The sequence below is a fragment of the Rattus norvegicus genome, chromosome 3, assembly GCF_036323735.1.
Source record: "Rattus norvegicus strain BN/NHsdMcwi chromosome 3, GRCr8, whole genome shotgun sequence".
NCBI lineage: Eukaryota > Metazoa > Chordata > Mammalia > Rodentia > Muridae > Rattus > Rattus norvegicus.
Genome location: NC_086021.1, coordinates 146,487,876 through 146,513,325, shown reverse-complemented (window position 1 = coordinate 146,513,325; position 25,450 = coordinate 146,487,876).

The window sequence follows — 25,450 nt, the reverse complement described above, 5'->3', positions numbered from 1 at the left end:
TAGGTTTACAGGACTAAGCATGATTCCCTCCAATTGACTAGGGCATAGGACCAATCACACAGCCGTTGGTTACGCATGAAATACCTTTCTGGTCCAGCTGTTGTAGTTCCTGGGCTTTACAGCTGGTTATATCTGTTTATTCTCTCGGCAGCTTACATAGCACCTTTCCAACATTATGAGCGCTAACCCTCAGAGAAGAAACTTCAACTAGACTTCTCTAAGCCCTGTGGGAGAAATCGTAGTATCCTCAGTAACAGGATTTTATCTTCATGTCTGAGAGCAACCAACAGAAATGAGAATAATTTATGTCGTTTAAGAAGTTTCTTGCCCTCCCCACTTTACCAACAACTGAAAAAGAGGTATTCCTTGCCTAGCAATGGAACATTTGTGAGATAGTCAATGGGTATTATATACCCATAGAGATATATCCTATCACATAGGCATAGTGTGTGTGAGTGAATAAGCGAGAGTGTGTGTGTGTGTAATTTATCTCTATTTATACAACATTGTATATTTTTAAATATGCTATTAAATCATAGGTCTCTTTATGGGTTTGTCAAACATTTTTAAGTGTTTTCCCTCCAGTTCTCTGTGTATTGCACTTCCTCCCTCCCCCTACTTAAGTGCCCTAGTTTCCTTTTCCACTTCATAAAACCCATATCTTCCCTCAATCTCTAAAGCTCCTTAATTTTCACAAGTTCTGTGAAATTAACATTGCAAGATCTGTGCACATCAACATTGGAAAAATGTAATGTTAATGTTCTGCCAGTCTATAAATTGAAAGCAAAATATTGAAATTCAGTAACTCTGATTTGGAACCTACTCTTGATCTTTCTTCCTAGAGACATCAGCAAGCATTCAGAAGCCCATCATGGCTACTTCTTCAGATTCCAAATGGCCACCTTATGCAGATTTTTTTACTTAAAAGTGAATGATTGGAGATTGTATACTAGACTGTAATCAACAAGGTTCAAGCATAAGTTATTAACGTTTAAACTTGTTGAGACACTCTAAAAAAATGTATCCTCAGAAATTCTTGAATATACATTTAATTTAAGGAACCTAAACTGGATGAATGGTTAAAGGAACTGATTCATCCATATTTTAAAATTCTATCCAGGAAGAAAAAGCAACACCATTAATATATACATAACACTGGATAAATGTCTGTTGAGTGAAACAAACGCTATAAAATGTGCACAATCCCACTGTGTAATATTACTGAAAGAAAGTTGGAATGATGGAGCCAAGAGCTTTGTGGTTTATAGAAATCATGTAAAGAAGAGGGTATAGATAAAAAGGAGTCAGCATGGCAAAGTCATGATAAAGGAATTTTTCCGTATTTTGATTATACTGTTACAATGCAATACACTCACACACATGTATGCATATGAGTATGAGCATGGTTTGTATATTATACTAGTGTTGACTTCCTGGTTTGAATATTATGCCAGAAATATTCAAAATGTTTATATTGTGGGAAGTTGAGTGAAAGGACTTAAAGGATCATCATGTATTTTTGTACTTAAGACAATTCTTGTGACTCTATAGTTATTTCAAAATATAAATGTAAAAATCCTAAAATTTAAAAGTATATGGTTGCACAAATAGAGATGTGGGGATCGCAAATCAACAAACAGAAGACTATCCAAAGTATAAGTGGAAAGGAAATTACTCTTAATTCTCTGTGTATTTTTCTTGAGTTTTATTACCAAACATGTCGAAGAGTCTATAAATTATAGCTCTGCTTTCTGTTTCAGCTTGTTTTAACTAGAAGTTCTGCCCTTACTAGTTTGGGAGGGGCATTTTAAGCTTCTAATAAATGTACTCACCATGTGGTTATGTAATAAGTCAATATATCACAAATCTAGAATCTTATTTGCATTTTGGAAAGACAAAATCTCACACATATTACTTTTCTGAGGATATCTGTATTAGGCTGAAAGAACTAAAATCATATTTATTGGGCTTTGATGTCCAGATTGAACATCTGGGCCTGCCTTACTTTCTGCATCCCAGGTCCTCCTCTTAATGACCATCTTAAGTAAAATTAAAATGGGTTGTGCATTTCAACAAATAGGCACTTTTACCCTTGTACATGTAATTGCTGGGGCTTGGTTTAATTCTCCTCCTTCTGCTGTAATTGTGAAAATAATGAGATGCCGGAGTGCAGAGCTTCTTAAGTTTGAGAGAGGTCTATGCAGAGCAAATGTGTCTTTTCTTCCTGAAATATTAGTTGCTAAATCATCTATAGCTAACACTGGCACCGTGCATTGCAACTAAAACACTTCCGTTTAAAGAGTGAGAGATGTGAGAAGGTCACCTCTTTATGGATTAACAGACAGTGTAACCCAAAGGCGGCAGATTCAAGACTCAGACATGGTTGGATTAAAGATTAGGATCCTACTCAGTTACTTATTAGTGACATTCTTCAATATTCAAACATCTATCAAATAGGATCGACACAATCATCCCTGAAGAGGTGTTCCAGGAAAAAAAAATGAACACACTTACAAAATAGTGGGGTCTTCTCTATATTAGCTTCTTGTGATATACATTTTACACTCTGAATATTTGTTCCTTGGAATCAGTCACCTGTAACTAAATTAAACTAAAATTAAAGTAAATGTTTATTAGTCACAGTAGGAAGAACTCTTAGTAGCCTAATGTCTAAAAGTCATGGCATTGTATATAATATATTAGAGAAATTTTTATAGTATAAAATATTGAAAACTTCTCTTGAGTAACTCTGGAGTTAAGTCAAAATGCTGGCTCTAAGAATTTTAGCCTGCTTATCAAAAACTTAAGAGTTAATATCCACAGGGAGTAAGGGTGTGAGTCACACTAGAAAGGGAAAATATAATAAGATAGTTATGAATAAATGGATTGGTAACTGGATTGTAATATCAAATGGGAAAGATGAAGGAAAGGAGGGTAAGAGAAGAGATTGCTAAAACTAAGTGCAATTTGGGGGATTAATATGGAATTTTCAATGCGATATAAAATATGTTCTCTGTTTTATTCACACCTGATAAATTGAAAATTTTAGAATACCTAACAGAACCAACCTTTAGTAGGATAGACAACTTCCTTTATAACTATAGGAGAAAGGTTGATGATAAATACTGAGAGCAAAAATAGACTGATCATCCTGATCTATCCCTGGCAACCATGTCTGTTGTTTTCTCTTTCCCCTGCTATGTGTGTGTGTGTATGTGTGTGTGTGTGTGTGTGTGTGTGTGCGTGTGTGTGTGTGTGTGTGTATGCGCGTGTGTGTGTAACAGGAAGCTTACTTACCATAGAGATGGCCCAAGGCTTATTGACTTCTCCTCAAAAGAAAGTTAATACTAGATAAGTCCTCATTTCTCTGCTTTTCTTAAAGGATTCTTGAAATGAAATTATCCTGAATAGTTGTTGAAAGCAAACTGGGTTGAGTATTCCCAGAGGCTACAGAGCACACATATTTATAAAACCTGCAGTAGGTGTACGCTTTAAGAAAACACTTCTCATTCAGACTTCAGGGGAAATCAAAGAGAGTTGAGTCAGAGCCAAACTAGAAACAAACACAAAATTTAAGCACACGAGTGATAATTGTAACTAAGCTACAAAAGGAAAGGACACGAAAAGCAAAGGTGAGGCCCAAAGATGAAGTCAAGAGCTAAAGTGCGGTATGCAGACACAGGACGGTTTGCTGTGTTCTCAGACAGAAATTGGTTTTGGTAGATATGCGTTGTGAATGCTGACAGCCATAGGCAAGCTGTAGGCTGATCATCACATTTCTGAAATGCACGAGATGAAGCAATGGGAAAACAAGAATGAAATATAGCTCCTACCTTAAAACACATGATGCTATAGTATCAATGTTGGATGCATTCCCTGGTAATAAAATGGCAAGTAGCACTTGGGCAATGATATGTTATAAAGAGCAAGTAAATAGTTCAAGGAATAGGGAGAAAAACATGGTTTAATTTATGGACTCTTTGTGCAACACTTGATCTGAATTTTCATAGATTCCGATGCAGAGATATGCAGAGAAAGCACCCAAACAAGTTCAAAGCAAGAGTTGTGGAAATAGATAATGCATTATCAGCGTATTTCCTTGGCATGTAGAACCATTAGTAACTGGCAGAGAAATGGGCCTGGAAGAAAGGAAGAAACGGTATAGAAATCCTACCTGAGTCAAAGAGGGCCTGCATAGTGTCTATGATGATGAATGGAGAAGAAAAAGCAAAGAAGAGGTCATGATACCTACCCTTGATTGGAGCCATAAAGGCTGCGAAACAGTAAGTGTATTTTCAGGGACAGGTTGTCATTCTGTTTGAAGCAGGTCACAAAGATAATAAACTTGTTTTTCAGACTTCAAATCAGCAAACATGGGATATTGCGAGCTTCTAAATGAACATGATACACAACATGCATTAGCGGTCAGCAACTCATGATTTACTCAGATGACAAATAGAAGTCTCAATGGAGAAAACAAACATATGGGTTCAGGGAACCAGCTAAGCAAGACCTTACGTTCCTGAACAGGGCCTCAAGGCCTCAGGTCCCCACCCTCCACCCTGATTCCTCCACTCCCACCCCACCCCCAAGATTTGCTGAGCAAGATCTGTCAGGTTTAATTTGAATTAAGTATCCAATTTAAAAGATTTTTTTGGCTCCTGATTCAGGTTTTCTTTGAGCCAAGATGATCCTTGCCTCTAGGGAATAAATGTTCCCACAGTCTGAGGGAAACTCTCTAGAGTCCTAGCACTGTTTTGGATTGTGTTGTTTGCTACTAAAGATATAGACAAGACATCAACAGTGCCTGTGACATAATAGGTTTGTTTGTTAAGATAACATTATTTTTGACTGTTTAAAAAAGGATATGTTTTAGTGATTCATCATTTCTTTAATTTTCTTTTTATTTCTCCACTGGGGATAATCTGGAGAAAAAAACTTGCCTAATTCACATTTCTACTGGGAACATCTTGGACCAAGATTATAGAATGATTGAGAAGCCTGCTAAGAATATACAAGCTCTATGGTTCTCTTTCATTTCTAACCCTAGTTTTGCTCCTCACCATAAAGCATCATGGTCAGAATATGCTCTTCTCAGATTGTCATAGTCTTTGTTGATGGTAACATGTTGAGCATATACATCAATTGATCTTAAATGTTAGAAAACACTTGAGCCACTAGCTTAGGGAACACACAGTAAGACTATGGTCAGGATTTGACTCTAACATCCACTGTGATGGGTTAGATGAAAATGGACCACATAGACTCACAGGGAATGGCATTATTGGAGGTGTGGACTTGTTAAAGTAGGTGTGGCCTTATTGGAGAAAGTGTGTCATGGGGATGGGCATGAGATTTCAGGAACTCATGTCAGGGCCCATACTACTCTTTCTTTCTGATGCCTGCCAAACCAGATGTAGACCCTGTCTGCCTGTACACAGCCATGCTTCCTATCAAAATGATAATGGTCTAAGCTTTTGTACCTATAAGCAAGTATCAATTGTTTTATTCCATTTTAAGAGTTGCTGTGGTCATAGTGTCTCTTCTCTTCACAGCAGTAGAAACCTAAGACATCTACCAACATCATTTCTGTACAGAGGAATTTTAAGCTAAAATATATGTAACTAATAAGCAAATTTTTACAAAGTCCTGTATGCTTAAATACCTACTTATAACAAAGAATTTATGAAGGGAGCAGTTCTGTAGTTGAACACTCCATAAACTCATAGAATTTTATCAGAGAGCCACCAAAAACCAATCTGCCTAGGGTGCTGATTCAAAACTATAAAATCGATAATAGTTTAAGACACCCACATGTTATACTGGCACAGGGACATGGACACTATTTTTAATGAATTGTTGCTGGTCAACTATAATGTCATTTAAGCAACACATTATTTAATCATGGCAATCCCTGAGTTAGTTCTAGAAATGGCGAGAAAAATCAGTTAAAAGACAAGGGAGAAGGTGGGCCTTTTTCAGAACAGGATGCTGATTGCTATCTAGGTATCATTACTTTTAAACCATTACAGCAAACAACTGCTTTTATATGGGGCATTCTAAATTAGTAAATTCATGACCAGGTATCTTTGATATACTTCTGTATTCACTGCAGAAGTGAATAACTGAATGACTGGGTAATCCTTTGACAAAGAATAAACTCTGTACTACATTAACCAGGTGACTGAAAGTGTCAACATTGATGAGGGGGAAGGTAGGTTGTGTGCTTATGATTTTAACAAGGGCACTGAATGGAGGACCCTGTAACTTCAATATAATTATGAAAAAGTTCTCAAATTTTTCTAAGCTAAAACCAGGTGAATATCTGAAAATGCAGAAGTATGTCTAAAAGGCTGAGTAAATTAGCTGCAGATTAATAGAAGTTAAAGAGAAGGGTAATTAAGTGAAATATATAATATTAGATTACACCGTCCTCTAAATTGTGTACAAACCATGATTGACTATATTACAAAAAATAGAATCTTTTTGCTTAGGAAATACAACCATCCTTAGGCTTTAAAGTACATAGTAATCATGGGAATTACATATGTGACCTACATTCTAGTGACTTACAAAAATAAATGTATCTTTATGTCTGTATTTATTTGTGCATATACATGGAAATATGATTGCAAAACAATAAATGAACAATGGATCAAATGTAATAAATATATTAATGTTCATTGCTCAATTAATTTGCAACTTCCATATATGTTTCTGTATAAAAATTATTTATTCCAAACAAAGAAAACCCAGGGTTAGATATGACCTTTACTTTAACAAGTATTTAAAGAATAATTAGTGCCAATTCTTCCTAAGCTATTTTTTTAAATGAGTACACAATAATACTTTCCACTTCACTTTATGAAACCAGAATTAACATTACATAAAAGACAGGAAAAAAGACATAAATAAAGAAAACTAATACACCAAATTTTTATTGACAAAGGTCATCAAAGATAGCAAACAAACTAAGCAGCACACTTAAAAGAGTACACACCATGGCCACCTTATACAAGATTATTTTACCAGACATAAATCAACTAACATGTTCAGTCTAATATTTTCAATGAGTAAAAAAATTTTTTGATAAAATTCATCACTATTTGATAATGAAAATGTTCAACAAAGTAGGAACAGAAGGAAAGTATTTTAACATAATAAGTGTAACACATGAAAGCTGAAGTCATTTCAATAAAAAGGAAAAATGTCTACTCTGATTACTTCTGTTCAGCATGATACTGAAATTGCTGGTCAGAAGTTTTAAGCAAGAGAAGTAAACAAAGGTGTCCAAGTTGGAAAAGAAGTAAAAATATCTTAGCTGGGAATGGTTATTCCTGTCTATCGTTTCAGCAGCTGGCAAATTAAGGAACTTAAGACCAGACTACTACACCGTGAATTCAAGGCCAAGCAAAGACTTATGAAGACTTTGTATCAAAACAAACAATAAAATACTATGGATTTCTTTTTTTCAGTTTAAATTTGCTTATACTTAAAATTTTCTATAGACCATAGATTCATTATTTGTTGGCTTCACAGCTTCCATTTTTAATATCTATTTTCCTCTCATATCAATTAGTTTCTCTGTTGACAATAATTATTAATGTCATTGACTATTTGAATGAGTAAATGAACTCAACAAAAAAATTAAGACACAAATTAACACATTATTATGTTATATATTCCTTTGGGATAGCAACCAAGTCGTATATTCATCAAAATTCTCCACAGGGTACCCAGCAGTGCACTGTGGACTTACATGCCCTCAATTTTCGTTAAATAATGATGATAATAATAAAAATAGCTAATGCCTGCTGAGAACATACTAAATTCCTGACGCTGTCCTAAGTATTCTACTTGGCTTAAAGCATTTAATCTCTAATGATTTTATGAAGTATAATTTACAACTGATCCTATTCGGATAAGAAACTGAGACCCAGAGAGCTTAAACACTGAAGTCAGTGAAATGACATAGCTGAATGTAAAGCCCAATTTTAGGTCTCAGAGCACATTCTCTTTCTCTGCTATTCATTCTTAGGCCAGGTTGAAATCATGGCAGCTGGAGAACAGCACTATTGCAAATTTGAAAACAGAAGAATGTCTGTGGGTGAAGGGACCGTCAATGTTATAATGTAGTCATGCACCCAATAGCCTACAGAAGGCTGTATGAGAATGTCACAGGTGAGCTGTGCACCCGGCAACCTACCCACAGCCGTATGATGATGTCACAGTTTAGCTGTGTACCCCATAGCCTAAAGGGGATTCTGTGATGATATCATATGGTAGCTGTGCACCCAAGAACTTACAGGGATTTGTATGATCATCCTCAGACTCATGCTGGGAAGGATACAACCTGTTAGGAAGATTCCAAACTCAAACTGGGAATAGCACAACATGTGGTTCAGTTTTGTGACCCATGAAGACTCAGCCTTAGCACCCATTTCTAGGTAGATGAATGAAATGGCAGCCTCAGCCCTTTTCTCGCTATTCTTTTCCCTTTCGTATCCATCGCCCCTTGCCCCTTTCCCCCACAATAAACTTCTTACCTGAAAAAAAATCCAAACAGCCAACAAAGTGAAACTAAACTATAGCTTCATGGTTTTGCTTTAAAGTCCAAAAGCAAAATGTTGGGACAAGGACGAACTGACCTCTCTGAAAAGCCAGCCTACCATACTTACAACACCTACTGAGCTTGCCAGTGTGTGATCAAGCCTGCGTCTTCTTGGAGGAGATCCCAGAGAAAAGGGCTGTGCTTCACAAACTGTAAACTGGACACATTGGAGCAAGTACAGAGAAAGGCTTGGGAAGCTGAGAGCCTGGAAAGGGGACCTTGAATGTTCTAATGATAGAAAGAGCAGAACGAGATGGCCTAGCGTTTAAGAGCACTGACTGCTCTTCCAGAGGTCCTGAGTTCAATTCCCAGTAACCACATGGTGGCTCACAGCCATCTGTGATAGGATCCATGCCCTCTTCTGGTGTATATGAAGCAAACAGTAGTGTATTCATATACATAAAATAAATAAATACATTTTAAGAAAGAGCAGAATGAAAAGGTTAGATACATATTTCCAAAGAGGAGAACCAGATGACTAGGAGAGGTATGGGATAAAAATAGTCAGTGTTATGGCACTGTCATTTGACAGCTCAATGGAACCATGGGTCAGAACTATGAAGGGGAAATGGAAATCAATTTGGGCTGACCAATGCTTTGGATACCTTGGTTCAGGAGAAATTCCTGAGCTGGCTTTTAAAGTTAAAATATTTTCTTTTCTTTTTTTTTTCTTTCACTGTTTTAAATTCATTTATTTCCTGACTAAGCTGGGGAGGGAAAAAAATTTAAATGATTCAACATATGTCACCCAGAACTACTTAGCCCTGAGTTCTTTTTCAAGACAACCTTCATGAGAGGTCTATTTTTGGTGTGAGCAGATTTCCATTTCAACTGATGCCTTTTCCTCCTCTTGTATTCAGCCTGGGAGCCAGTTGGGATTCTTAAAAAGGCCTGCTGTGTTGCTGAGTGTCCAGGAAGAATACAGCATTGCAGCAGTTCAGAGGAACCAATAAATCATGACCTGGAAACACCAGCCAGTGTGCCCTTCTCTTGTGTACAAAGAAAACGAAATACTGGCTCTCTTCTCTGTTCCTTTGTGGACACAGAGTATCTGGAGAGTACGAGGGGCCAAATTAAAACATGTAGGTTAGAATTATTCTAAAACGAGTAAACTTGTTTCTTTGGGATTATAAAGGTTCTAACACAGATTTCTCTTAAATCTTACTCCAACTACACAGGAACAGTAAATATTCCTTCCCCTTTGCTGGAGGCGCTGCTGATCAATGCACAGAGGACAGACATGCTCTCCGGAAAGCCTATGCCTGTTTCTCCCTATTCTCTCAGTTAGCTCTGGTGAACAGGATGCCGAATCTTTCTCATGGTACAGCTAAACACTATGACACAGCATTTGTCTAGTATAAAGAATGGCTGTACTGTGGACAGATTCCTCGGGGACAGTAGTTCTCCCTTGAAACCTCAGTGGGTGTTCTATAAGCAAGAATCATACCATTGCTATGCTTCTGCATTAAAATCACAGGCTTGTTTGCTTCTACAATTTGACCTACCCACCTAGACTAATAAACCCTGTCCAGTATATCATCAAAGCTTTAAAATATAGAAACCTTAGTGTAGGAGAGAATGAATAGACAGAGGAAAGCTTAAATACCCAACTGTGTGAGCTACACATATCGATCACCCAGGATCCACTGTGGATTTTCTGCAGACCAATCCCTCAAAGTATTATTTAGAGCTTAATCATTCTTACTTGAGATACAATTCAAAATAGCTTCTTTCTAGACTAAAGCAGAAAGTTAGAAGAGAGGATGTTCAGAAGTATAGGAGAAATAAGTGGAAATGTGTGTGATTGCTTACTGTACTGAAAGTTGTATTGAACACTGGCTTTTGAATTAAGTAAATTGACAGGTTTTTTTTTTCTTACAGTCTAGTTTTCTGTAGTGCCACCCGGTACCCATTTCAGAATATTCTCTCTCTCTCTCTCTCTCTCTCTCTCTCTCTCTCTCTCTCTCTCTCTCCCTCCTTCTCTCTCTCTCTCTCTTCCCCCCTCTCTCTCTCCCTCCCTCTCTCTCTCTTTATATATATATATATACATATATATGTATATATATGATATCATTATATATCATTATACACACACACACACACACACATATATATATATATATATATATATACATATATATATATATATAATGATATGAAAGTTGTTCACTTTCTCTGTGGCTCAAACAATACTGTAATTCCAACCATCTTCTAGGAAAAAGTATCAGGGAGAAATAACTCCTGAGACATGAAGGTGTAGATATACAGCCACCTCCAACACTGGCCTTGAGCATGTGACATGAGCATGTGACAAATGCTGAAACACCTGAGTGGGTAGAGGATATCAGGTTCACCTTCTCATGGAACAGTGTGATACATACATACCCTCGGGGCGATTTTGGAGTACCCAACCCCCTTCATATTAGAGTCTGTCACTTCCAGGACTTTTTCTATGTTTAAGCCCGCATCTAATTGGTAGTACCAGGCACACAACACTCTAGATCTTTGTCTGCCAATTTCTCTAGTAAGCTTGTCTAGCATTAACTGATAGCATTAACTTGATTAACACTAACCAAGAACACTTTTATCTGGACAGTTTAACAGATCACATTTACTATAAATATTTGACGTTTATAATCCACTTCTTCATTTTCTAGATGAATTTTGTGATTCATCTCCACGAGCTAATCAAGTGCCACAGCTCCCTCTGCATCATCTGCCATTTTACACATCTGCAGCTGAGCACAGAGAGTGGCTGATTGGAAAACTAGGGTGAATGCCACTTTCTGGTAGATAGCTATGTGCCTCTTATGTAAAGTACCTTTGAAATTAAGAAAGTGGATGTTCTGTTCCTTCCAGAGATACGTCTGGAATTCTTTTCTCTACACGCACAGTTGCTAAGCTTCATGTTTAGACAGGGGTTAAAGTGACAGACACAAGAGGATATGAGAGTAAAAGCCATGTCACATAGATAAGTAGAAGACTCGGGCTTTCCTTTCTGTCCATGGGACAGAATTCAGTGTTCTTGATAGAGTCCAAGTTGAACTGGGAAATGATCACAGAAAAAGAATTCCATCCTTTTATAAGTGGGATGGCTAAGTGTTCTCTTAGTACCCCTTGAGGCCACAGAAATAATGAGAACACTCTCTGTCATTTACAAAGAAGATGGCCAGACACAGTTATTTGGAACCCTACCTAAGAACAATGAGCTTGTGGGTAGGGTTCTTATCTTGGTTGTGGCCTTCTCTAAAACCTCAAAAGCTGATCAGCCTGAAATGATACTGCTAAATTTCAAGACTAAAAATATGATTTTGATATGTTTTTAAATGTAAAGTTCATCTTGTTTAAGTAAAATATATAACTAATTCAATTCTTCAGCTTAAACCAGTTTCAAAGAATAATCGGGAAAATAAGAGTGAAGCAGTTAACATGGTAGATTGTCTGATTTACTCACTTTTATCAAGCAAAGCCTCTTTCCTCCCCTTAGGAAATGAGGAGCTAAGAGGAGGCACGTTTCTTCTGTAGTAATTGAGGTCACAGTAATTTGTGTCTTGCAAAATCAAGGATGAATACAGTTGATTGAGAAGTTGGTTCTTGCTCACTTTGGAGACACTCCTCCCAGTGTGTGGATGTTAAAACTCTATTAAATGTAACCCTTACAGCCCCGCACAGCAACGTTTTCTTATTTCTGAAGGCCCATGAAATGGAAGGTTTAACAGCTGCATTTTGTCTGTCAAGGGCTTTAAAAACAATGTCATCAACTATTTCTTTCCCCTTGGGTGCAGTTTTGAAAGGTGTTCTTTGCCGGTAAAGATTGGAAACAGGAATGTTGTCTTAGAGGGCAGTGGGTGCTATGTCAAAATAATGCTTTTCTTTCAGGAAATCACTAGCACTGAGAGGAAGGTGAGGATGGAGGAATGGCAATGTCTCTAAAAATGGAATGCTACTAAAGAATAATTGATTCTTCCCTACTAAAATGATTCCAGTGTGATTAGTATATGAATGATGTTCTCTCTCTCTCTCTCTCTCTCTCTCTCTCTCTCTCTCTCTCTCTCTCTCTCTCTCCCTCTCCCTCTTGCTCTCTCCCTCTCTCTAGCTCTCACTTTCTTTCTCTCCTCCTCTGTCCCTCTTTCCCCCCTTCCCTCCCTCCCTTAGTATATGTATCTGTGTGTCTGACTGTGTGTGTAAGCAAATAATGCTGTGGGTTTACAAAACAACTTAAATCCCATTTTTACCTATAGTATTTACTGAAACATTTGAACAAGTAGCGTGTCTCAATAATATTCATTCAGTCATATATATATACATATATATATGAAATACACACACACACACACACACACACACACACACACACACACACACACACACCCCTTTATCAACCTGGAGGGTTGATCTTCAATACTTCAAGCTTAGCTGTTGCTCTCCTGTGGGCGGACACAAAGGCACATATTCTTAACAAGAAACTCCGTTATTTTCATCAGAGTTTCAGAGTAGATTTAAAGTGCTTACCACCCAAGAGATAAGTTAGATTGCCTACAGGAAGTATGCTACTTTCTTTCGGGATGGAATAGAGCACAGCCTAGCTGTGTAACTCAGGTTGGCTTTGGACTCTCCTTCTTCCTATACCTAGATCACAACAAACCGTACTCTTTCCTGTCTCCTTGTTTTATCTTCATTTTCTCTTTCCCCTTGAGGAATTCTTGACCCTCTAAATCACATGTAAGTGCTATCCAGTTAAACTGTTTTTCTAGAAATGTTAAATATGAAGTATAAGGATTTATTTTGTTTTACCATTAAGAGAAGGTGTGAATCCATCTAGTAAAATTTTATTCATTGTGATCCCCAAATTAAAGCCATCCTTCTGTACCCACCTTATCCCCCCTATAAAAGATGATATCAATTACAGGGATTCCAGACCTAGACACATCCCTTCCTTAAACTACAGAGGTTCACCAAAGAACACAATTTTGTTCACTGGAGGAAGAGCAGCCAGAATTGCTCGGAAGGAATGTAAGGGCTGTTCTATTTTCATTTCCATTTGTATTCTGATCACACAGCCTTATCTCCAAGTTGTATAATTTTACCTCTGAAATAACTTCAGATGATACAAGAGCCTGTGCCAGTGTCCTCTCTACAAAGAGAAGAGGGCATAGGGTTAGGCCAGAATTGCTTATCTTGCATTTCTCATAAATTAAAAAAAAAGCATCTTTGAAAAAACTTCAGTCTTTCAGAAAGGCCATGGGCTGTTTCCCAGGTTAGATTTTTATCATAGAGAAGAACCTTTGTAAACAGACTCTGCGCTAGAGTTTCCCACTCTGTGAGACAGCATACTAAATAAATAAATAAATAAATAAATAAATAAATAAATAAATAAATAAATAAATAAATAAATAAAAATACCCACATCCCCACCTTTGCAGCTGCATTACCTTGCTCATTTCACGGGAGTATCTATGATTCTCTCACCTTTCCCACCTCCTTTTCGGATGAACACACCCCAAGTCTATTCTCAAATGTGTCTCAACATCAATGCCCCCCCCCCCGGAGAGCAGAGTGTGGTCAATTATCTCTTGATGGTTCTCTGAGAAAAATAGCTGCGTATAATGAAAGTGCTTCAGCTAGCTTGGAAAGAGATCATTTTAGGCAATCTCTGCAGCTTCTGCAAGTCTCTTATGATACTCCCCAAATCTAATCACCCTCCATATTTTGCCCACTTTCCTGAGCAGCATTGAGTGTGTGTGTGTCTCTGTTCCATTAGCATTAATGGGAATTGGGAGCACTTACGAGGATGCAAGCTTTTCCCCAGAGATGTAATTTTGTGCATTAAGATATCAAAACACAAGAGGATATGCATTGAAATGTGGTGGGTTTATATGATTGGCTCCATTAACACTAATGGGAATGAGGTGGCTTGTTCCCATCACACGGACAGGGCAGAACAGACCCTTGTGCCTCGGGAGGCCCAAGCTTGCAAACTGACCTCACACTTGCCTGGAGTTGACTGTCCAGCTGGATACATTTAGCACATACTCCTGACTGAATACAAATTCCAGCTCTACCCTGCTTGCCATCTGCCTTGGGTGTGGCTTTAAATGACTGTATAAGATTGACACCATAGACCCCATTATAGATGCCAGGCCAGCCTGTTTATGTTTCAACTTTAAACCACACCAACATCAGAAATGTCCATTTTCTTAGAGAGCAGATGAATAATCTTGACCAACAAACATCTCTGCCTGCTTCTTGCTTAAACTTCAAAACAGATAAGCTATCCTTGTCAGGGGCCAACTGTGCGATCCCTCCTTAGAGTAAAATCACATTTAATTATCTTTCAGTGCTTTGGTTCTGCTATCCTTCAGGACATCCTCTTCCTGTTGAATATGTTTGATGTTTAAAATGTTCTTGATTACATAGCCCTCATATTCCAAGACATAAAATTAGAAAGTATAACACATCTTAAAGAAGATAGCATGGTCAAAATTATATGCTATGGACTCTTATTTGGCAAGAAGTAAAAAACATGAATAGAAAAAAGCAGCAAGCTTAGGAATTAAATGTATGGAGTTTGATAGCCCTGGATTTTAATCAAATGTTGAATGCATACTTTTGATATAGTGATTTACCCTCTATTATTTCTAACTAACATCTACCTACTTATGTACCTGCAAACTAATCTTTCATGTAATGTGTATGAACATTTTGGATTGTTAATAAGTACTGGACCAGTTATTGATGGCCATAATAATACTACACTCAAGCATTATCTTAGTGTCTTTCTTTGTTTCTTTGTTTCTTTGTTTGTTTGTTTGTTTCTTTCTTTCTTTCTTTCTTTTTTCTTTCTTTCTTCCTACATTCCAAATTTTATTCCCCTCCCAGTCCACCCCCTGAGAATTCCACATCCCATTCCTCCCCTCCATGCCCCCTGTGCTATCCCCTCTCCCCTATCTCCACAAGGATGTCCCCACCCCACCCACCACACTAGACCTCTAAACTTCCTGCAGCCTCTAGTCTCTTGAGGGTTAGGTGCATCTTCTCTGACTGAATCCAGACCCAGGAATCCTCTGCTGTATATGTGTTGGAGGCCTCATCTTAGTTGGTGTATGCTGCCTGGTTGGTGATCCAGTGTCTGAGAGATCTCAGGGATTCAGGTTAATTGAGACTGCTGGTCTTCCTACAGGGTTGCCCTCACACTTAGCTTCTGCCAGCTTTTCCCTAATTCAACCAGGGGGGTAAGAAGCTTCTTCATTGGTTGGTGCACATATCTGCATCTGACTTTTTCAGCTGCCTGTTGGGTCTTTTGGAGAGCAGTCATGGTAGGACATCCTGAGTTTTGCAGGCAAATGGATAGAAAATGTCATCCTGAGTGAGGTAACTCAGACCCAAAAGGTTATGCATGGCATGTTCTCACTAATGAGTGGATATTAACCAAAAAATAAAATAAAAATAAAAAGTACAGAATACCCGAGATACAGTTCACAGAACTCAAAAAAGTCAACAAGCTAAAGGGCTCAAGTGAGGACACCTCAGTTCTACTTGGGAGGGAGAAGAAAGGTTGGGAGGGAGGAACAGGGAAGGGAAATGGGATGGGGTTGGGGGGAGAAGGGAACATGATCTGGTATTGGGTGGGGTAAAAGAACTGAAGCCCTGAGAAAGAATGGAAACAGGCAACTATTACTGAAGCTATGGGGCATACACAAAAAGGGACCTTAGTGTCTTTCTTTAGTCAATTCTGTTAATAAGTATACACTAGTCTCTCTGAACATTAGTATGCATAATCTTATATTGAGTCAATTAAGATAAATTACTTCAAAATACCATACAAATATTTGTCTAATTATAGAATCACATAGGAGTTATCTCTTTACAAATAGCATATAGGTTTAACTCACTAAAGAAAATAGATTTTAAGCTTGACCTGTAGGCACATGACTAAAATCTCAATCCTTGGAATATTGATTCAGGAGTGGCATGAATTTGAGACTAGCATTGGCTATACAGACATGGATTTGAGAATAGCCTTGGCTTAATGAAAAAGTAAAACGACAAATCAAAAACAAAGAAAAGTTTTTCAATGAAATACTAAAAGCGACCTTCCCTAGGGCATACCTTTGAAGGGAAATACAAAGGTGGGGACTGGGAGAACTGCAAATCACTCTGCAGTTCATTTGGGTCCAGTTTTACATTTAAACTGAATCCTGCATCTGCAGGCATTTATTCCAAGCTGTTTGGATGGATAGAATGGACTCAAACAGCCAACAAAGATACACATCTGTCTCTCACACAAAATACAGTGAAAGTGGCACCTTTTTATGGAGCCACATCCCTAAATTGTACTTGATGAACTAATTCATATCCCTTACTTTCCAGGTTTCCAAATGCTTTCAGATGCAAAGTCTAATCACTGGAGACAAATGAAAATCAATCAATCAAACAAACAAACAAAATCTTCTCAAGCTACATTAGTTCTAACAACAAAAGGAGGAACTTTGCTCACTCCTCCCTCGGTTCTCAGCATCTGACGAGAAATACTTGTTCCAGAGCTGAGAACAGAAGGACAGTCATTACCGGAGTCACTGCTGATGTTATCTGTTAGCCATTATTTTAATCAGTGTTTCCTTCTCAATTTGCTGAGCGAGAAGGGACTGTGAGAAGGTAACTTTAGGAAAAAGGTAGACAGGAGTTCAAGTGTATCATTTTTGCTTCTCTGGTGACTTTGAACAAATTGTGTCACTGAGTTTTCCTTGGTCTTGTAATACACAAGAACATGGACACATGCTATAAGTCAGCTATCTCTGAGACAAGAATTTATATGCAAGTGATTTTTGCCACTTTCTGGAAAGAGTGTCACAGGGTTTGAATAAGAATGGCCCCCATTGACTTATTTAGGAATCATTGGTCAATATTTGGTGGAACTGTTTCAAAAAGGATTGGGGTGTGCGGCCTTGTTAGAGGAGATGTCTCACTGGGCATTGAGGTTCCAAAAGACCATGGCCCCATGCAGGGTCCAGTCACCCTCTCTCTGTCTCTGTCTCTCTGCCTCTGTCTGTCTGTCTCTGTCTCTCTCCCCACCCCCTCTCTCCCTTTCTCTCCCCTCAGCTTTCAGATTAGGATCTACTGCTCCAGCACCATACCTGCTTGCCTGTCACCATGCTCCTTCCAAGATAAACATGAACTTACCTATTGAACTCCAAAGAAATTTCCAATTAACTACTTTCTTTTATAAGTTGCCTTGGTCACAGTACCTCTTCTCAGCAATAGCAAAGTAGCTAAGACAAGTGGAAGGACAAGAAGAAGCCAGATGAGATACGAAGAATATTCAGTTAAATTTGACTGCCATCCTGGTTTGAAGCAAAGCTCTAGAGTGAAATCATACAACACAAATGAGCTGAGCTTTCTTTCTCAATACTAATCTATGTTAACTAAGATGGACTGCCTTGTTTTTCAGGAAGGGACAATGCATACCATAGCAATCCATCTGAACTCTAAGTTTCTTGATGATTACATGACAAAGTATGAAGTTTTCTTCAGTCACAATGCAACACATATAAGGCTGTCTAAAAAAATGATTGTTAAGTCTTCTTCAAGGAAGACCAGTGTTTTAGTTTCACACCTCCACCCAGAGAAAAGCCTTAATAATCAATTTGACCAAGAAGAGTCCACTTTAACTCTTTCACCTAAGACTCTATGAGTTATTGAAACTTCAAGAGTAGGCTTATATGCTATGGGGTCAGGTACCTGCATATTTTCTGAGTGATTCTAATTCTAAAGTGAGTTAGTATTAAAGGCTTTAGCATGAACATTATTCTGTGTGAGTTGCTTGGAGTTATTTTGAAAAAAATATAGGCATAAATTATTAACAATTCAAAGCCATCACTGCTTGTGGTTGTTTTCATATTTGTAAGCAAAGTTGAATCAGCAAAACAATGCTTCGCACTGACAAGATAATGTGGCATTTTTATTGGAAGCAGATATGGAATATGAAAAAGCTTACATTTTTTTCAGTATACCCCACACTGCATTTAAGGCTTTGTTTTTAGTAGACAAACACCTACCACTTAACGAGACTCATTGCTACTTTGCTATATATGTTTTGCGTGTGCATATGTGTAATGTGTATATGTATGTGTGTAAGTACTGATTGCAGAGGGTGAGAGGATTGAGTGGATATGTGTGTGCATGAGTAGATGCATGTATGCAATTTGTCTAATCTAGCTATCTAGCTTCCTAGGGGATTCTCTATCTCTGTCTCCCTAGTGCCAGAACTATAGACAAATAACCAAGACCATCTGACCTTTGCATGGTTGCTAGAGCTCTAAACTGTAGTCCTTACACTTGCACAACGAATGCTTTACCCACTTGAACCATTTCCCCAGCCCCAACTTTGTTATCTCAATACGTGGCTTCTAACAAACACCTTTTGCTTTCTACTGAAGGAAGATTCTCAAGATACTAATTCCATTTTACCTGCACACCCAATATCTGAAGGATGGGGATTTCCAGTAATCCAAAAGCAGCGTTAGCTGGAGACTGACTTGTATACCCCTACCTCACTCTCTTTGACATGAGATGACGTGAGTTCACTCAGAATCTGGCTGAAGCTGGGAATGTATTGGCAATGCTTTCTCCTTGTTCCTCTCCTCTCATTCGCAGTGATATTTTTTTCCACCAGTCGTTTGTAAAAATGTTTGTGATACTGCATAATCAAAATGAACATTGCCTTAGGAAATACGTAATCTTCAGGCAATAGATCTATGGGAAAGATAACAGTAAAAAAAGCAATGTTAACAGAGATTATCCAGTGCATTCATTCTTACACAGACTGTGAATTGGTCTGCTGTTTCTTAGTCCAAAATATCTTGATTATAAAACCTAGAAGCTTAACCAGCACATCACCTTTGACGCCTTGAACTGGAAAGTGAGAACAGAATGTGTGAAAGGAGATCTTTCAGAGCTTCTTCCAAGAGGCATACGTTTCACACTCTATTGGAATGTTCCAGGCGAGTTCTGTCTTTGTTTACATATCATCTCTTAGAACAACTTTGGAAATGTTACATCATAGTTGGTTGAGATTTAGAGTGATACTTCTCATGCAATTTTATGTTTGTGTTGCTTAGATGTTCTTATGGGTCTTGTTGAGTCCTGATGCTTGCTGTCAGTGACCCCACCATGGAAAGGTATTAAAAATTATCACCAGCAACAGAGTCTCATCCAAGAGAAATATAATATCTTTGAAACCTAATCTAATAAAGTTCAAAAGATGAGATCACCAAGTTGAAAGGAAGTCTCTGTGTGGGATGACCTTACTGTCAGGAAGACTAGAGTTTCAACTGCGCTCTGTGGGAGCTGCAGTGAGTGGTGGAAGGAAAATGTGAGACAGAAACAAAGTAGAAAAATGAAGCTAATTCTGTGGAATTTGATACCAAAAATGTAATGAAGATTTAAGTGTTTAATCACTTAGTTACGCCGAGAGAGCACCCCTATCACTTTCTGTTTGAACCCCACAGTCATTCCCACAGTGACATTCAATACACCACCATGAGTAGTAATGATTCTAACAGTCTTTGGGTAACCCTGCAAAATTTATAAAACATCTTCGGCAACTAAAGAGCAAATTGTCATATGAATGAGGACATCATGAGTTTTGCAGGCAAATGGATGGAACTAGAAAAATATCATCCTGAGTAAGGTAACTCAGACCCAAAAAGATATGCACAGTATGTCCTAACTAATAAATGGATATTAGCCAAGAAGCACAGAATACCTAAGATATAATCCACAGAGCTCAAGAAGGTTAACCAGCCAAAGGGCCCAAGTGAGGCTGTTTCAATCCCACTTGGGAGGGAGAAGAAAGCAATAATGAAGGGCAGAGGGAGGGATGGACCTCGGTGGGAGAGAGGAGGGGAAGGAGAAAAGGGGAACATGATCCAGTATTGGGGGGGAAGGAACAGGAGGAACCCTGAGAGTGAGCACATGAATGGAAACAGGCAACCTCAGGAGGTCAGAGGTGTGGGGACCCCTAGAATGTACCAGAGACCTGGGAGGTAAGATACTCTCATGACTCAAAGGAAGGGACCTTAGATGAAACGCCCAACGGAGGGGAGAGAGAACTTGTAGAGTTCACCTCCAGTAGAAAAACAGGACATCAAGTGGAGGAATGTTCCTGTCTAAAAGAACTACAGGGACAAAAATGAAGAAGAGACTGAGGGAAAGGAAGTCCTGGCTCAAATTGGGACCCATCTCAAGGGAAGGCTCTAAGGCCTGACACTATTACTAATGCCATGGTGTCCTTACAGGCAGGAGCCTAGCATGGCTGCCCTCCTCCAACAGCGGTCATAGATAAATGCAAATACTTACATCCAGACAATGGACTCAAGTCGGCAAAACCTGTGACTGAATTAGGGAAAGGCTGGAAGAAGTTGAGGAGTACAACACCTCAGGAAGACCAGCAGTCTCTACTAACCTGGACCCCTGAGATCCCTCAGACACTAAGCCACCAATCAGACAGCATACACTAGCTGGTATAAGGCTCCGACACATAAATAGCAGAGGACTGGTCTGGCCTCAGGGAAAGAAGCACCTAAGCTTTGAGAGACTTGAGACCCCAAGGACTGGGGAGGCCTAATGGGGTGTGGGGTGTGGGTACATTCTCTTGGAGATAGGCAGGAGGAGGAGCAATGGGGTGAGGAACTGTGGGAGAGCAGACCAGGAGGAGGATAAGGACTGGACGGTAAAAAAAATTATTAAAGATAATAAAGATAAGAGTCAAGAGTCAATAGAATTTTATACCCAAGAGTTAAGGCTTAGAAAACATTTTATTAAATTTATTTATCATGCACATACGTGTGTGTGTGTGTGTGTGTGTGTGTGTGTGTGTGTGTGTGTGTGTGTGTGTACTCATACACATGCCACAATACACCCATTAAGGTCAGAGGACAGCTACTATGGAGTTCCTGAGATTAAACTCTAGCCTTCAGGACTGAAGTCCAGCTGAACTCTCTTGCCTACCCAAGAGTTAAAATTTATATCCCAAGAGCCTCATGTTGTTTTCTTGTCTGTACCTCCTCCCATATATTAACTCAAGAGCAGTGAATAATAAGTGCTTAGAGGATAAAGACACGTTTTATGTTAGGCGATCACATATCTTGAACCATGTGAAAAATTCCATACAAGAAGAAACCTCCATCTTCCTGAAGAAGCTTACAAACTACATAAAAGTTATGACATTCACTGATTAACATAGTTGCAAACAAGTACATTCCATTATTACCATATGAGTGTCTCAAAAAGCCATGGTGATTTCTGAGTCTTGAGAAGAGGGGTACAACATAGTTGTCTCATTTATGGCTCTTTACCTAAACATTCCCACATTCCTCTTATTCTCTAGACCTTGACCAGTTGTGGATTTCTATTTTAATCATCATCTACTGCTTTCCTAATGAGGGTTAAGAAATACCCTAGTCTATGGGTATAGCAATGAGTGTTTAAGAGTAATTTGAATATTTTTATTTAGCAGATGCTATGGTTTGGATAGGAATTTAACCCCCATAGGCTCCTGGTTCAAATGCTTGATTACCAGCTTGATTACCACAGTGTGGCAATGTTTGAAGTCATTAAGAGTTTGTTGAAGGAAGTGTGATACTAGGGAGGAGGGGTGGGCTTTAGCGCTCTCTCTCTCTCTCTCTCTCTCTCTCTCTCTCTCTCTCAGTCTGTCAATCTGGACGCAAAGCTCTCAACTGCCTCTCCAGTCTCATGTGGCACTAGGGGCAGTCTCCCTATATGCTGCCATGCTTCCTGCTTCCTGTCATGACAACAATGGACTAAAACTCTGAATGTAAGCAAGTCCCAATAAGATACTTCTTTTATAAGAGTTGCCATGGTTGTAGCATTTCTTCACAGCAATAGACAACTATCTAGCCATATGTTCCTAGCACTAACAATAGTACAGTGTATGAGTTTTATCTCATCAAACAGACCTTAACACCACTCAGAATATGATTTACTTATCTCATGCCATTCACACTACTAGTAGACAACTGGACATGTCTCACCAAGTTCTTGCAGCTCCCAGAGTTGACCTTTTATTTTTGTGAACTAGCGTACCTTCTGCCGCTCTACAAGTCTTTTTCTTTCTTTCATTTTTTTTCTAAGTAACTTATTATTATGACACCTAGGTAGGCTGGAACTCTCTGTATAGACCAGGCTGGACTCAAACTCACAAAGATCTGTCCTGAGTGCTGGAATTAAATCATGGCTCAGCACAGATGGCTGTTCTCAGAGTTTGAAGAGGAATACCTGATATTAGTGAACAATGCTGCTCTCAGAAGACATGGGTTATTAAATGAAAATAACAATTACAGGCACAGGTTAATTACTTGATAGTTACTGGTCAGAGAGGCACTAGGGACAGCTCCCAAAACAATACATGATATCATTGTGATTGGTTGTTCACTATGACTAGATGATGAGACTCTATTGCTCAAGACTGAATACAGTTTTGTTGAAGGATACAACCTTTAGCTTTTCCCTTAGCTCCCTGTTGGCTAGCTTTCATAGTGCTGGATGTTGTACAGGTGTGCTAGCAGAAAATGAAAAACAAACACAAATCAAAAGACTAGTGTTGAAAACTGCATGCTAATATATCAACTTGCCAGGCAAGATGTACCCATCACTCAATAGGCAGGACTGTGAGGGATAGCATTTGCTTTTTGCTACTTGGAGCTTCTTCAACAGAGGCATTTCATTCTGGTGTTTAAAGCATGCTTAAGACAAATAACTGGGAAAGTCATAGGTCCTGGGGAGGATTCTAGTGATATTGTTTTTCTAAGTGGAAAACTAACTTCTATGTATTTATGCTTATCTTCACAGATTTTTGCCGAACCCAACCTTGGTCAGAAATCTCCTTGCTGCAATAACTTGTGATTAATGCAAAGTGACATATTCTTCAAAGTCCTGGGGACAAACTGATTATGAGTTCTCATCCATTGATTGAACATCTGTATCAATGACCCACCACCTACCCCAAGGCCCAGAGAATATTACCGAGGAAAGGGCAAAATGACATAAGAACCATAAGGTGGAGAGATATATGTGAAATATTGTCCCCTGACCATGACATGATAGTGGCATACATGAACTCAGAACAGCAGGTATTAGCTATGCAAGACCTGTACAAGATCAAGTCAAAAAAATTCCAGTGATGGATCAGAGGGCTCTTGAGGTTCCACTTCTAGTATAGGAACTATTTGCAGATGGCTCCTTGGAGAGGGGAGGTCACTTTTCTTTAAGAGTGTGGCTACACTGGAAAAAAATTTCCTGAACAAAACACCAATGGCTTATGCTCTAAGATCAAGAATCGACAAATGGGATCTCATAAAACTGCAAAGCTTCTGTAAGGCAAAGGACACGGTGGTTAGGACAAAACGGCAACCAACAGATTGGGAAAAGATCTTTACCAATCCTACAACAGATAGAGGCCTTATATCCAAAATATACAAAGAACTCAAGAAGTTAGACCGCAGGGAAACAAATAACCCTATTAAAAAATGGGGTTCAGAGCTAAACAAAGAATTCACAGCTGAGGAATGCCGAATGGCTGAGAAACACCTAAAGAAATGTTCAACATCTTTAGTCATAAGGGAAATGCAAATCAAAACAACCCTGAGATTTCACCTCACACCAGTGAGAATGGCTAAGATCAAAAACTCAGGTGACAGCAGATGCTGGCGAGGATGTGGAGAAAGAGGAACACTCCTCCATTGTTGGTGGGATTGCAGACTGGTAAAACCATTCTGGAAATCAGTCTGGAGGTTCCTCAGAAAATTGGACATTGAACTGCCTGAGGATCCAGCTATACCTCTCTTGGGCATATACCCAAAAGATGCCTCAACATATAAAAGAGACACGTGCTCCACTATGTTCATCGCAGCCTTATTTATAATAGCCAGAAAATGGAAAGAACCCAGATGCCCTTCAACAGAGGAATGGATACAGAAAATGTGGTACATCTACACAATGGAATATTACTCAGCTATCAAAAACAACGACTTTATGAAATTCGTAGGCAAATGGTTGGAACTGGAAAATATCATCCTGAGTGAGCTAACCCAATCACAGAAAGACATACATGGTATGCACTCATTGATAAGTGGCTATTAGCCCAAATGCTTGAATTACCCTAGATCCCTAGAACAAACGAAACTCAAGACGGATGATCAAAATGTGAATGCTTCACTCCTTCTTTAAATGAGGAAAAAGAATACCCTTGGCTGGGAAGGGAGAGGCAAAGATTAAAACAGAGACTGAAGGAACACCCATTCAGAGCCTGCCCCACAGGTGGCCCATACATATACAGCCACCCAATTGGACAAGATGGATGAAGCAAAGAAGTGCAGACCGACAGGAGCCGGATGTAGATCGCTCCTGAGAGACACAGCCAGAATACAGCAAATACAGAGGCGAATGCCAGCAGCAAACCACTGAACTGAGAATAGGTCCCCCGTTGAAGGAATCAGAGAAAGAACTGGAAGAGCTTGAAGGGGCTCGAGACCCCAAAAGTACAACAATGTCAAGCAACCAGAGCTTCCAGGGACTAAGCCACTACCTAAAGACTATATATGGACTGACCCTGGACTCTGACCCCATAGGTAGCAATGAATATCCTAGTAAGAGCACCAGTGGAAGGGGAAGCCCTGGGTCCTGCTAAGACTGAACCCCCAGTGAACTAGACTATGGGGGGAGGGCGGCAATGGGGGGAGGGTTGGGAGGGGAACACCCATAAGGAAGGGGAGGGGGGAGGGGGATTTTGCCCGGAAACCGGGAAAGGGAATAACACTTGAA